Source organism: Paramisgurnus dabryanus, chromosome 3 (assembly GCF_030506205.2).
Source record: "Paramisgurnus dabryanus chromosome 3, PD_genome_1.1, whole genome shotgun sequence".
Lineage (NCBI taxonomy): Eukaryota > Metazoa > Chordata > Actinopteri > Cypriniformes > Cobitidae > Paramisgurnus > Paramisgurnus dabryanus.
Window position 1 is genome coordinate 43,566,890 of NC_133339.1, and position 16,704 is coordinate 43,583,593.

The window sequence follows — 16,704 nt, forward strand, 5'->3', positions numbered from 1 at the left end:
CCCACGTGGGTCCCATATGGGCAACATGGGTTTCATGTGGCCATGGGCTTAACATGGGCAATATATATGGGTCCCATGTGGGTTGGCTATGTGGGACCCATATGGGACCTACCCAGCTAACGGAAAAAGTTCTAAGAACGTTCCCTGAAAATTCCCAAGGTTCCCAAAAACGATCTGCCAACGGAAAAAGTGTCCAGTTTTCTTGACGTTCTAAGAACGTTTTTGTGTTGTCTCTACGTTCGAGGAATGTTACATTTTACCATTTTTAAACGTTATGACAATGTCAAGTTTTAATGTTCACACAATGTTTAAAACAACAACTGTTTATTATGCTGACTTGTTTGACTGTTATGTAAATGATAGAGAAACATTGCATTTTATTATTTTATAAAGCATTATTTCTGAATGTTCAGTAAATATATTGCTGTAGAAAACACAATTCACTTATTAGGTTTAGATGTTGATGTTTTGTTTAATTTTAAGTCATTATTGTGATTAGTGTTTGTTTTAGTTGGACTCTTGACTCTTAACTTTTTGCTTGCTGTTTTTTCCCCTGTTGTGTTAACTTTGTGTTAATACACCACATTTGTTATGAACATGTAAAGTTAATAGTGTAATTCTGTGGTAGTTGGTACATAATGGTAAAGATCATCACCTAATTAATTTACTAATCAAATGTTTATTTTCTGTCAATAATGTAAATGAGATCCAGCACTTTCACAGCAGTTTGTCATTAAGGAGTTTTAGAAACTTTGGAAGAAAATTATTCGCTATATAATTGGGACGCACAAACATCAAGAATCAGAGTATGAATCTCAACCATGGTGACAAATAAATGAAAAACTTCATGCTGCAATGCATGCTGGGTATCAACAAATTACAAATCTCATTCAGGACTCCCAGCATGCACTGCAGCATGGATAAATAATGTTTTTTTTACAATTTTATTTGTCACCATGGTTGAGATTCATACTCTGATTCTTGAGGTTTGTGTGTCCCAATTATACAATGGATATTTTTTGTGTTAAGTTTCTAAAACTTTTTAAAGACAAACTGCTGTGAAATGCTGGATCTCATATACATTATTGACAGAAAATACACTTTTGATTAGTAAATTAATTAGGTGATGAACTTTACCATTATGTCAAGTAGTTTTTATTTTTTATTTTTTATTAATGAACAATTATTGTACATACATATGAATACAACATACAATTGGTCACAGGAACATACAAGGGGAGGGAAGGGGAGGGGAAGGGGAGGGGAAGGGGAGGGGAAGGAGGTGGTATCAATAAGTCAGTTCATATCAAGTTTGTGTAGTAAAGAGTTCATCGTAGAAAGTAAGAAGCATCATGTTTTTTTTGTTGTTAATTCTTCGAAGTGTGGATAAGAGGTACTGGAATTCAATGAGAAACATTTTAAATATAGGTTTTTCTTTTTTGAATTTCTGTTTGTGAATGTAATGTTTGGATACAAGAATAAAAAATTTGGTAACAAATTCAATACATTTCTGTTTGTGTGTAAAATAAAAAACTATATCTCTTTTTGTTAAAGTGTAAGAATTATCAAGAAAACCAAGGTGATTAGATAACATCAACCAGAAATGACGTACATCTTCACATTCATAAAAAATATGCAAAATGGATTCATCATCTTTGTTACACAATGAGCATTTTTGGTCAATGTCTATGTATTTGGAAAGCAATAAATTACAGGGGTATATCTTATGAAGTATTTTAAACTGAGTCTCTATTATCCTGTTGGAGATGCAAAACTTGTATGGTAACAACCAAGTCTTTTTCCAATCAACATCAGGAATCAGATTGTCCCAGAAAAATTTCCCTCGAGGAGAGCTCTTATTCTTACTATGTATCACATTTCTAATGAATTTGTTGTTACATTTTCTATCAGTTAGCAAATATCTATCAATGGTGAGTGTAGGATTATAACAACTCTTTTGTAAATATGAAGAATGACATTTCATAAGTTGTAAAATACCAGAGGGAATGGCTTTACAAACAGTAATAAATTCATGAGCACGTATGGGAAAATTAAAATAAGACATGAAGTTTTCATAAGTCAAAATGTTACCATGCTCATCAAAAAGGTCAAAGATAAAAGAAACACCGTGTGCATGCCAAGTAGGAAAGAAGATGGATTTGTTTTTAACAGTGATGTCTTGGTTATTCCATAAAAGTGATTTGTGGGGAGAAAAGTTATGAACATAGATCAGTTTCCAAGATAATAGAGCTTGTTTGTGGAATTTGGATAAATGGAGAGGAAGTTTAGAAGGGGAGTAGTTACATTTAAGAAGAAATTCTAGACCGCCACATTTTTTAAATATATTGTGAGGAATAAAATACCACAATGATTTTTCACCCATTAGTAAACATCTTTTTAACCAGTTAATTTTAAAAGTGTGGTTTGTATCAATAAAATTAATGATTTCTAGGCCTCCATCTGACCTATTGTTTGACAAGACAGATTTTTTAAGCTTATGTTGCTTGTTTCTCCAGAGGAAGTTTAAAAAGATACGATTTATGTCATTACAAGTGGAATCTGAAACAAAGAGGGATAGAGAAGGATATACAAAACGTGAAAGACCTTCTGCTTTTGATAGAAGGACTCTGCCAATGATAGAAAGGTCCCTTTGGAGCCAGTTGTTAAAAATGCTTTTTGTGATATTCATTCTGGGAATAAAGTTCAGTTCTTGTCGCATTTTAGGATTCTTACATATGTGGACACCTAAATATTTTACAGTGTCTTTTACAGGAATGCCATGTGTAAATTGTTCATTTGTGCTATAAAGGCAGAGGGCCTCATATTTACTTAGATTTAAATTTAGACCAGAAGCCTGAGAGAATGACTGAATATTTTGAAGTACAAGGAATTTGTTGTTATTAATGATCACAGAGCTGTTAATATCTTTGTAGAACATCTTAACAGCAGATATAAACTTAGGACCAAAACCAAAGATGTTTAACCCATTTAAGCCCACCGGCAACTATAGTTGCCACAGTGCATAGTTGTCATTTTCCTTTTTTAAAGAATTTCTTAGATGTTATCCATGTTTTATTTCTCAATGACATGCAAGCTAACAACCAAATAAAGGATTTAAAAAGAAAAGAAAACGTATTTATCTCCTTCCTGTCACATGAGGCTGTCAACTTCTTACCTCTTCTTCCAAGAAACATGGCGAAGGCAAATCCTCCCAAAGAAAGGTAATTTTCATTTTACTAACAAACATTATTGGTTGACATTTATGTATCTACATAATCATGAAGGTCTCTAGAGTCATCTAAACAAAACAAATCTTACAAGAGATCTATAGTTTTTTATATACTTAGTCAAAAGTCCAAGCGGCAACTATAGTATCCGGTGGGCAAATGCCTTGTAAGTACATATATCATGGGGAAATGGTGTATACTGTGTCAATAGGTTAATAATCAAGGTTATTGGTCTTTTTTAGTGCTTTTTTCTTTCATAATATCATATCTAAAACCCTTTAACTAACATCTCTACTGTCCATTAGACCTTAATTTGATAGGGAATAAAATCCATTCATACAGGTCATTTAAAGAGGGAGACAGAGATCTCCTCTTCTTCCAAAGAATGGTTGCCCATTTTATTGATTGATTTTCATATTATTTTCATTAAAAGACAACTCCGGAGAAAAAATGAACCTAGGGGCAATTAACACATGGTTACAGAGTAGATCGTTCTCTGGGATGCGTTTTCATGATAATCGAATGTAAAGAGTTTTTTATCAATAAAAACAGATTAGCGTATAGCGCTATATGTGGGGCAAAGAGTAAGTACAAGTAAATCGCTAGTTAATACCAATAACAAGGCTCAAAATAGCCTCACACTACCACAGTAGCATAATGAGGGTCCTTACATGCAAACCGTAGCATTGAGAACTGTTTAATTGTACAAACAGTTTAATAAGAAGCTACTTTATAAAGACAGCACATTACGCGTATTCAGACAGCAGACATCTTGAAAAACAGACTCGACAAGTCGAGCCACGAAAGATGTGCTAAGTGATATAAACCAGTGTTGGGCAAGTTACTTCCAAAGTGTAATGCATTATAAATTACAAATTACTGTCATTTGAAAGTAATTAGTTACATTACAATATTACTGACTCTGAACTGTAATGAGTTACACTACTTTTGAGTTACTTTCATCAAAATAACAGAAGTATGACTAGGCATTTTAAAATGTTAAAATGTAGTTTATCGATGCTTATAAATCTAGAAGTTATGTGTTGGCCCTCGAGCTTTGAAAAGGCACAGTGAAGACTTATGGCAAAATACAGTAAAAATGACTGTCAGAATCATAAACATAGACAAATGATCTGTTAAAAGTCTGGTAAATGATGGTACACATACCAAACACAATAAAGCTAGAGCCCACTATAATGCAACCTATAGACTAATAACATGGCAAGACACGCAACCTATTTTCATTTCCATTCTTTAATTCACTTTAAATTCAGAATCACAGCACAAACCTGGCATGCACTGGGTTGACACAACTTATCAAAAAGTGCTATTGGAGGATCAGGCCTCAAGGAATACAGCTAATTTCAGTACAATATAAGGATTACATGTAGGTTAACATATAATTGCTTAATAAAACACAGACAAACAGAGGAACACTGCTTTTTGCCAAACAATGAATATAGGCTCCCATACAAAGGCTGGTAAAAACTTTAACCAGTGATGTTTAAATGTACTATTTAAATAACCATGTTTAAGTCTACATTAATGTTATGTTGTAGTTTAGGTTGCTGTTTGTAATAAAACTGTAGATAGCATAGGAATAACCTAGCAATCTATTATGTATATGGACTGTAACCATAGCAACGTTAGCTTACCTTGTCATTGCTGGTGTGGTGAAATGGATTTTACTGGCAAGATTTCTAAAAGTCTCTTTACTTCTGAGGTTCAAGCAGCACAGGAGACCGATAGAAACTTTCTGTTGCTTTTACTTAGTGCTCTCAGTCGAAGAATTTTGCGTGTGCCGCGCTACCGGACCTGATTGCGACCACTTTAGTCAATGCTTATACAGCCGCGGACTTCCCAGATTCGGCAAATACAAAATTAAAGTAAAAATGAACATGCTGCATACAGCACCTGGAAACAGACATACGCTGCGTCCCAAACCGCCTACTTCCATACTATATAGTAGGCAAAGAGTACGATAAGTAGTGCTTTTCGCCTACTATATAGTATGGAAGTATGCTGTTTGGGACGCAGCCATTACTATTTTACCCGCAGCTTTTTCCTGTGTGGATGCTGGTCGCGCGCATTGGTCAAAATGGTCGTCTATTTTTGAAATGCATTGTTGTAACGCGCTCGTTACTAAGACTGTAACGAGTAAAATATTACCAACATTTTATTAGTAATGCGTTATATTACTGCGTTACAGCAAAAACTAATATATTACTGTAATATATTATATTTTGTAATGCGTTACTCCCAACACTGATATAAACTAAGTGATATGAACTGATTTGGAGCTGACATATGGTCCGTTGTTTCTGGAAGAAAGCACTGAATGCAACAGAGAAAATAAATAAATAAAAATAATAATAAAAAACCTGAACAAGTCACAGTTTATATCACTTAGCACGCGTTCGTAAATCTAAACTTAAGACATTATTCTTTAGCAAAGCATTCACATAAAATGTCCAGTAATTGTACTTGTTCCGCAATAGTTATTTTGTCTAGAACAAAGCACTCACATACCTCATATGGGTAATATACTATTGCTGCAATAGGTAGCCTGTCTGGAACCGAGCGTTTTTAAACCACAATACTGCATGACATTTGCGTTACATGCGACCGGCCCCTACGCTAATAGATTTCTGTTTCTCTCTCCCTGTCTCGTCCTCGACCCTGAGGACAATGGGTCAAACAGACCCAGTTCCTGTTGCTGTGAAGGTCATCACACCACTGATCTACTGGCTGTCCTTCAACGTGATGCCCAGCCGATGCACGACCACTGGCTGAACCAGTTTAATCCACTTACCCGCTTCCTATACCTACCCTGTTCATATATATAAATATATATATTAATTTCTACCAAGGGTTTTTGTCCTTCTAGGATGTTTTCCCACAGGGTTTTCTCCTAGGGGGGTTTTCGTCCCCGGGAGAGTCAGCAAACTTTGGCTTAACTTAGCACTTTACTGTATACTTTACATTATTAATACGCTCGCTTGTACGGTTTATCCTTAGCTGCTAAATTCTACTTCTTATATTATCTATTGATTTTCTGTGTTTTCCCCTACATCTACTCATGTAAAGCTGCTTTGCAACAATTAACAATTGTGAAAAGCGTTATATAAATAAAATTGAATTGAACAAGAGATTATAAGATAGATGCATTTTTTTGGGGAGGGGGGGTTCAATGTTCTTTGACTGTTATACATAATAAATGTGTTTATGAATAAAGGTTGATCTGTTGAAAGCCGTTATTTTGAGTAAGATGCCAAATGAATTAAAATTTGACATTAAAGGGGTGCATACAACCTTTTTGCCCACCGGCAACTAAAGTTGCCGCACATTCAAATATGATTTTCAAAAAAATAAAAATACAAATGGGGAAAATAAATGCAGAACATGTTTAAAGAGGGCACTATTAACACAATTATGTGCATGAAACAATTCAGAAAAATTTGGGCACAAATGGGTTAAGGACGCAAAGAGGAATTCATGTTCGACGGTGTCGAAAGCTTTGTAGAAATCTAAGAATAAAATAATGGCATCTGAATTAATAGAGTCTGCGTAATCAATTAAGTCTAACACAAGTCTTATGTTGCAGCTAATATGCCGGCCTTTCATAAATCCAGTCTGTGTCTCATTGATAAGATGGTGTAGTCCTGTTTTGAGTCTGTTTGGCAAGGCAAGGCAAGGCAAGGCAAGTTTATTTGTATAGCACATTTCATACACAGAGGTCATTCAAAGTGCTTTACACAGAAATGAGAAAACAATATATAAAAAAGAAAAAGAAAAAGTAAAAATAAGATTTACACGATAAGATCACAATAAAGACAAAGATACATGAGAATTTAAAATAACAATTAAAGAAAATAAATGTGATTTTAATAAAACAGTTTAAAATGTTAAAAAGAATAAAACAGGAGTAAAAGTGACTTGAGTTAAAGGTGCAGTCAGTGTGAAGCAGCACAGTGCTCATTCAGTAAATGCAGAGTTAAACAGATGTGTTTTTAATCTAGATTTAAAAGTGTTTACTGTTGAAGCACATCTGATCTCTTCTGGAAGTTGATTCCAGCTAGAGGTGGCATAAAAGCTAAATGCTGACGCACCTTGTTTTGAGTGAACCCTTGGTATTTCTAACTGACCTGATCCTAATGATCTGAGTAATCTGTTAGGTTTATATTCAGTTAGCATATCTGTCATGTATTTGGGTCCTAAGCCATGAAGTGATTTATAAACGAGTAACAATACTTTAAAGTCTATTCTAAATGTAACAGGAAGCCAGTGTAAGGACCTGAGGACTGGAGTGATGTGCTCAGATTTTTTGGTTCTGGTCAGAATTCTGGCAGCAGCGTTCTGTATGAGCTGCAGCTGTCTAATGGTCTTTTTGGGGATCCCAGTAAGGAGTCCATTGCAGTAATCCACCCTGCTGGTAATGAAAGCATGAACAAGTTTCTCTAAGTCCTGTCTTGAGACAAAACATCTAAGGGCCAATCCCATTTCTCTGTCTTACCCCTTCCCCTTACCCCTACCCCTTAGTTTTGCACGTTCACGTGAGAGTAAGGGCTATCCCAATTCTCGTTTTGATCAAGGGGTAGGGCTAAGGGCAAGTGGTAGATACCCCTTAAAACCAAGAATTTCCGCGAGCTTACTTGAAACCAAGGGGTACCCAGAATACACTGCGCAACCGGCAAAAATGGCGCCCGGAGCGTCCAGAGAGTCCCATAAATGTAAGTATTTTCGGCTTAATAATTAATTTAAAAATTAGTAACGTCTTGTTTTGTGCTCTACACAGTCGTGTTCATATATATTTGAATTATGTTCTTAATTTAAATGTTTTAAAATTTCGCTAGTTTGCTACGCTAACGTTACGTTGCTGATTTGCACAATTCCCGTATTTGCTGATTTGCACAACATTCCCGTATTTCTCTAACTAGCCATGAATGGACTGCATGCTTGTCTACAGTTTTAACTAAATTCCATTAACGTTAGCAGCGAATTTCGTTTGATATCAGTGCATAACACTACTTGCTTTGGAGACATCGGTACGTGCTTTACGTATACCGTCCTGTATCACACAGGGACGCCAGAAGAAACTCGGCGGCTGATTCACTGATGACGTAACCGTAAATATTAAGCGGTGTCTCATTTCATAGGGGTATGTTTTCACCCCTAGCGCTTAACACTTGGTTTTGAGGGACAAGGGCTAGGGGTAAGACGAAGTGGTAGGGGAAGGGGAAGGGGTAAGACAGAGAAATGGGATTGGCCCTAATTCTGGCAATATTTCTGAGATGGTAGTAAGCTGATTTGCTTATCGCTTTCACGTGACTACTGAAATTAAGGTCAGACTCTAAAATTACACCAAGATTTCTGACTTTATTTTGTGTCTTTAGACCCCTAGAGTCAAGGTATGTGTTAACTTTGAGAGTTTCATCTTTATTTCCAAATACAATGACTTCGGTTTTGTCTTTGTTTAACTGGAGGATGTTTTGACGCATCCAACAGTTAATTTCATCAATGCATTTACATAGAGAGTCAATGGGGCTGTAGTCATTGGGTGACAGGGCTAAGTATATATGGGTGTCATCTGCATAGCTGTGGTAAGCAATTTGGTTCTTTTTCATTATTTGACCAAGTGGGAGCATATACAAATTAAACAGAAGCGGTGCAAGAATTGAACCCTGTGGGACTCCACATGTCATGGATGTCCACTCAGATTTATGGTTACCTATGTTCACATAGTAACCTCTTCCTTGTAGGTATGTTTTAAACCATTTGAGAACCATCCCAGAGAGCCCTACCCATTTTTCCAGTCTATGTATGAGTATGGTGTGATCTACTGTGTCAAAGGCAGCACTAAGATCTAGTAGCACCAGCACTGATATTTTACCTGAATCAGCGTTTAAGCGAATATCATTTATTATCTTTATGAGCACTGTCTCTGTGCTGTGATGCTGACGGAAACCAGATTGAAAGTTGTCCAGATAGCCATTTGAGTTTAAGAATTTGTTCAGCTGATTGAAAACAACCTTTTCAACGATCTTGCTTATAAACGGAAGATTTGAGATAGGTCTGTAGTTGCTAAGTATGGTTTTGTCTAGATTACTCTTTTTTAGGAGAGGCTTAACAACTGCTGTTTTTAATGACTCTGGAAAAGTGCCTGTGATCAGAGAGGTGTTTACTATTTTTAAGAGGTCAGTTTCTAAGCAGTTAAGCACCTTTTTGAGAAAAGATGTGGGGAGAGTGTCAAGGCTGCAAGTTGATGCTTTAAGATGTTGTACTGTTTCTTCCAAGGTTTTTATATCAATTATGTCGAATTCTGAGAGAATGGCTAATTTCTGAGGTTGTTGCAATGATATCTGACTGACCACAGTACAATTTGAGGTCGTATTGATTGCCATTCTGATATTACTGATCTTCTCAGAGAAAAACTTAGCAAACTCATTGCATTTGTTGTCAGAGAGCATTTCACTAGGAACTTGATTTGGGGGGTTTGTTAGTCTCTCTACAGTAGCAAAAAGAGTGCGAGTGTGGTTTATGTTGTTATTTATAATATTGGAGAAGAAGGTCTGTCTAGCTGTGCCTAGTTCTACATTGAAAGCACGAAGACTGTCCTTATAGATGCTATAACGTACTTCAAGTTTTGTTTTCCGCCACATACGTTCAGCTTTTCTGCATGTTCTTTTCATGTGCTGTACTGCTGTTGTGTTTCTCCAGGGTGCTTTACGTCTGCCAGGGATCACCCTGACCTTTACTGGAGCTATATCATCAATAGCATCTTTAACTTTTATGTTAAAGTTTTCAAGGAGAACATCAACAGAGTCAGCGGATATGTTTGGCAACATTGACATAGCATTCATAAATACCTCACTGGTGTTCTCATTTATGAACCTTTTTTTGATATAGACAGATCTAGCATCAGTGGCAGGACAGATCAATAAATCAAAGTAAACACAGAAATGGTCAGATAGCGCTTCATCCTTGATTACAGTGGATGAAATGTTTAGACCCTTGCTAATGAGCAGATCAAGAGTGTGTCCCCGATTGTGTGTAGGACCTTGCACGTGCTGGGTCAGATCAAAAGTGTTTAAAACATTTAACAGTTTAATCGCAGTATTGTTTTCTGAATTGTCTATATGAATATTGAAATCTCCAGCAATAACAAAATAATAAAATTCAGAGGAAATTGTTGATAAAAGTTCTGTGAATTCATCAACAAATGCTGAGGTGTATTTGGGAGGTCTATAAATAATTGTAAACAGAATGCGTGGTGTACCTTTTAGAGCAATACACAAATATTCAAAAGACTGGTAATCGCCAAGTAACACTTGCTTGCATTGAAAGGCATCTTTGAATAAAGCAGCTATTCCTCCACCCCTTCTAACAGCTCTACAGACATTTATAAAGGTAAAGTTGGGTGGGGCTGATTCATTGAGGACTGTAGCACTGCAGCTGTCATCTAACCAAGTTTCATTTAGAAACATAAAGTCCAGGTTGTTAGTGGTGATAAGATCATTAACTAAAAAGGATTTGTTCTTTAGTGAACGGATGTTCAGAAGTGCTAACTTAACAGTAACTGGTTTTGGAACTGTATCAATCTCAGAATGACGTATAATAGGCAGTAGATTAGATAGAATTGCTGTGCGGCTGGAGACGGCCTTCATCTTTCTATCACATGTCAGGACAGAGATAGGGAAAGCTAAAGGGACATCGGGCGCCCGCTTGTTCTTAAAATATTTTTGATTGTTACTGCTGACGTAGCGGGAACCCAACACACATCAGTTACCAGTGCTGTTCGCAGATGAGGGCTGGTGTGATCCCTGACGTTGAGGCAGAGGTCGGAGTGCTCTCTGAGATGGAGGGGGAGGGCGGGCTGGGCCCGAAGGCTTTGGTGGTTGAGGAGCCCGCCGTTTCTTGGTTGATATTTGGGGACTCGCAGCAATAGAGTGGGAGAGCTTTGTTCCAGCAGATACCAGTTTTTCCATTTTCTCTGAAAAGCCCAGAAGTGGTGATGTTGGAGAGAGGGAGAGAGAGTGTGACGACATCAGCTATGATTCTGGTGTTCCTGAAGGCTGGGAGGGAGTGTTATCATTCCTCTGGTCATTATCAACAGAAACGTCCTTGGGTGTTGATTCACAATCCAGCTGTAGCGAGGTCTGTGGGCAGGGCTCAGCCTGAGCTGTGTCTGTGAACAGTAGTTGTGACTGCTGAGTTTTATCCTTGTCATCTGAATGTCCATCCAGATGCTGGTGTAAAATCCTGTGGTCATTTCCGCTGTTCAGTAGTGGACTGGCACACTCAGCTGATGGATGATCCATGGAGAAAAAGATATTGTCTTTAAGCAACCTAGCACCTAGTTTGTTTGGGTGGATACCATCTGTGTTAAAAAGTTGCCTTTGACTCCAGAAGATATTGAAATTGTCAATGAAATTCAGTCCTCTCATGGTGCAGGTTTTTTGCAGCCATGAATTTAAGCTTAGTAGACGAGAAAACATATTTGTTCCTCGGGCTGGAAGAGGTCCACTGATGAAAAATTGAACTTTCAGTCTTGTAAGTGTTTCAAAAAGTTCATTGAAATCCCCCTTAAGGAGCTCAGACTGCTCTTTTCGAATATCATTCTTTCCCACATGTATGACAATCCGACTGACAGACTTATGTTTCATCAGAATGTTGCAAAGTTCCTTGTTAACATCAGAAACCGTTGCCCGAGGAAAACAGTATGTACGGGTAGCCTTGCTTTCAAAGTTTCTGATAATATTGTCACCCACTATCAGCATGTTTGGCTCGGCTGCTGTCTGAGCGGAGCGCCGCTGCCTATATGATGTTGAGCGTCTGTTAGCTCTGTAAGCTACAGGCTGACGTGATCTGTGTCCATTAACATTTGGGGATTCTTCACCCAAACTCATTAGTGCTTCAAATCTATTTTCAAGCCGTACAGGGGGTGGTAGAATACCAATATTGGCTACTCGAGTTGTACCCATATCTGGGGTAGATGATGCTAATGCAGCAATTTGTGACACTCGTGACAGTCTAATGTCTTGAGCACTTTTGGGTCTCGCACCCTGTTTATGCCATCGGTTTGTGTCCTCAATTTCTTTAGGTTTCTCTGAGCTCACTATGACCTGTTTAAAAGCATTAGGTTCACAGGACTCACCAGCTTTATGTTGAGAAGGACCACGATGAAGCTCCGCTGTATGTTCTGGCAGGGTCGGCAGCGCCACTAGTAACTTTGTTTCGAGAACTGCAATCTTTTGTAAAAGTCTGTGGCAATTTGAGCAGCAGGTGGATTTATATCCAGAAGAAGGCATTCTTTCTTCTTTTCTTCTGTTTGAGTGTGGGCAGCTGTGTTGTCCTGTTTTAGGATTGTCAGCTGCCGGCAATAGCAGACTGCTAGACCGCTTTGACAAAATCCCCAAGTTGTTGAATGTTCCAAATATCAATATAGTTCCAGGAATTTGTAGTTTTAGTGTGAGTGCCCAATTATTTAGTTTGAGCACTGTGCTGAACTGCTGGTAGTTGAATCAAAAGATAAAAGCGAAAAAGCAAAAGCGCAAAGCACAGAGCGCAAGTAAAAGCGTCCGAACAGTAGCGAAGCAGGAAGTAAAAATCAAAGCAAAAATCAAAGCATAAATCAAAGTAAGTAACTTGTATTCGGTGGTAAGCAGACTTATTGGACGCCAGTTATCTATAAATAGGGGGTCTTTCCCAGGTTTTGGAATTAGGGAAATCACTGCCTGCTTCATTGTGGCCGGTGATCATTTCTTCATTTTTAACACATTCTTTGAAGAGATTATAGATGGGTTGTTCTAATATGTTCCAGAAATGAAGATAGAATTCCACAGGTAGACCGTCTATACCGGGACATTTGCCCTTTTTCATAGTTTTTAACGCATTGTTTAGTTCAGATATGGACAGCTCTGCATCACATAAAGATTTAAAATCATCGTCAGCTTTAGGTGTGTGCACATGTAACTCTTGTAAGAAGGTTTTACAGTCATCTTCATTTAAGTTTGATTTGTATAGATTTTCATAGAAGGTAGAGACAAAGTCAGATATTGTTTTGGGATCTTTAGAGACAACATTATCAATTCTTATGGAAGACAATGACTTGCGTTTATAATTTCTTTTTTCAAGAGCGAAAAAATAGCTAGTATTTTTTTCGCCCTCCTCTATCCATTTGGCTCTGGATCTTATAAAAGAGCCTTTGGCCATGTCAGAGTATAATTTATCGAGTTCAAGTTGTGTAGCTTTTAATTCAGTCAAATCATTTTCAGAGAGATTGTTTGTTTTCAATAATTTGTCTAATTTACTCATAAGGAAAGACTGTTTTAATAATTTATTCTTTTTTAATTCTATGCTACGTTTGATGGCAAGAGACCTGACGTTATATTTGAAGAATTCCCATTTGTTCCCAATAGAGTTCATAGGAGAGTTTGTGGGGGTGTTAAGGCATTTATCTAGGCATTCTCTAACAGAGGCATTAAACACATGGTCATCTAAAAGAGTAATATTAAGTTTCCAATAGCCACGAGATCCATGCTGTCAGGATATGAGACGGGGAACAAGAGAACCCAAGCGCAGGCGATGTCAGGGAGTGAACAAAGAACATTTATTGACACGACAAGAAAACAAAAGCCCACGAGGGGGCAAAACTCAACATTAAACATGAAATATCAAATACATACACAACTTGATTAACAAGACTAGACTAAACTGAAGTACAACATGGCAAACAGCAACAAGGCACGAATGAACAATGATCCAGCACTAGACAAGAGACAAGAGGAGCTTAAATAGGGAAACTTAACGAGGGTAACACAGGTGCACGGGATGAACTAATAATGAATAATTAACAGGTAGAACAAGGGGGCGGGGACTAGAGACGAGACACCAGAGGCACATGCCACAATAAACAAGGCATGGCCTCCACATGAAACAAGAGACTGTCAGAACTCTGCCATCACAATAAAACATAAATATAAAACCAAACTCTCGTGGCAGAGTCCTGACACATGCAGGTAGTTAGATGTAGATAGTTTCAGAGAAATCATTTTGTGGTCAGTTAATGGGGCATGGGAGTGCTGGACACATATAATATGCTGCAATAGGGAGGGTGAAACAAAAAAAGGTCTATTCTAGATCTTAGTGTTTTGGGACCATTAGACCAAGTAAAGTCTTGTGCATTGTTGTTAAAAAAGCGCCATGCATCTGTCACAGAAAGAGTGTCACATAGGGCGGCAAGCACGCCGTTTAGACTTGACTTTGGGGAACGGGCTGGAAGTCTGTTTATACAATTGTCAGGAGCTTCATTGAAGTCACCACCAAAAATCAGTTTAGCATTAGTGTATTTGTTTTGAATTTCTATAACTTTGTTGGAGAGGTCAGAGAAAATTTCCCTATTGTCACTCTTAGAATTGTAACCATATATATTACACAATAGAAAACAAGTATTATCGAGTTTAAGTATCAGTATTTGCCATCTTCCAAGACCGGAAGAGATGGATTCAACTACCTCTCCTTGGAACTTATGCATTAATATCATAACACCAGCAGAATGATTAGAACCACGGTCAAAGTAAATGGAGTTACCCCATTGAGATTTCCAGAATTTACAATCTGTCTCACAAGAATGAGATTCTTGAAAAAGTACCAGGTCTGCATCAGTTTGTTTACTAAACAAAAAAAGTGCTTTTCTTTTAGTAAAGTCTCTTATACCTCTAACATTTAGGGATATAACATTAAGGGAGTTGAATTCAAAGTTGTGCATAGATACCACGGGGGGAGTATGAGGGGGAAGAGGAGGGGGGAACACAAAAAAGCTTGGTTACCTGTGTTACCTGAGCTTAGAAAGGGGCTGTCCCAGAACATGACAGCAATGATAAAGATTTCCGAACCAGAAATAGATTCAAACATCAGGAATAATATTGCTTACCAATAAAACATCCATATCAAAATCATTTTGTAAACATAGAACTTGTTAAGTGCAATTTCGTTTTCAAACGGAACCATAAGAGAGCAGTTCAGTCAGTCAAGGCTTTAGCTCTTCCAGTGTAATTCTTTGGCCATCGATGTACGCATGGGGGCCTTTGAAAGACGTTTTCTTTCCTTCCTCTTTAGCTTTTTTGACAAGTGACCAGAGCTTAGCTCGAGCTGCTGCATCGTCTGGGGAGAGGGCTTCAGTGATGCGCAGGTTCTTGCTGAGAAGATATGCGTTGTTCTTCGCTGCTTTCCAGACGTGGTCTCGATAGTGCCTCATGGAGAATCGCACGATTGTTGTTCGATGAGAGCCGTCCTTCCTTTTCGCGCCCAAACGATGTACTATGTCGACTGTGCTGGGAATATGGTCGCAGATATGCGGAGCAACTTTAACGAGAACGCCAATGACAAGCTCTCGAATGTTTTCATCGTCTGCCTCCTTTAACCCATGAATTTTCAAATTCCAAAGCCTACTGTGTCGTTGCATCTCATTCATTTTCAATTTCAACTGGGTGTTTTCTTGTTTAAGCTTTTCTGTCTCAGAGTCTATTTTCTGTATTTTTTCACTGTGGATAGATACTTGATTTAAAAGAGACTGTACTGTTGATGTGAGAGTTTCCAAGGCGGTAGCAGTGGCATGCGAAGCCTTCTCGATCGACGATAGTTTCTCGAGGATAATACCAGTAGTTAAGTCATTGTTGTTGATGGCTCTGATTTTAGATGGAGGACTTTTGCTTGGGGTCGGAGGTAAAGGTGATGATTTGATTGAAGAGGTGGCATTTTCGCAAGAGTCCATGTCATCAGGAAACGTTAGCTGCGACATATTCCGCCGTTTGTTGTGATTCTTGCCCATAAGTGGAGGATTACTGCATACAAAGAGTTCCGTGTAATATTAAGTAAGCGTGATGAACTGGTTCGTTAGTAAGGTAAGGATATATGTAAAGTTCACATCATAAACTGCCAAACTCCGGGACGTGTACGAATACATCCGCTCACGCTGTAGCCATCTTGGATTCATTATTATGTCAAGTAGTCCTCGCTGCAGACTGTAGCGCGGTGACATCACGTACTGACGTCACGTATGTCTTCGGTGCACATGCGCAGAGTGACGCATGGTATGTCTTTAATATTCATGTCTTTTAACGACATGTGACACGCCTTTGAGACGCATAAATACAATTATAGGAAATTACAGAGCAAACTCAGCATTATCGGTTGTATTTTAAAATTACTTTGTTTTTTATACGCATGTGTACAGAGCAAAATCTATTTTATATAACAGTGAACATTAATGACACCTTATATATATTTTAATCTTCCCGCTGTCATATGGTTCTTTTATGGGTTTTATATTTTGGGGCATATTTGTTGCCTTCAAAAAAAAGTTAGACATTTATGGTAAAGTACTTTAAAGTTAAATCAACTACGTACAGTATGTTTTCAGTCTCCTTGTCACGGCCAAGGGGCTGGCGCTACTATGCTAAGCCACGCCCCTTCTCAA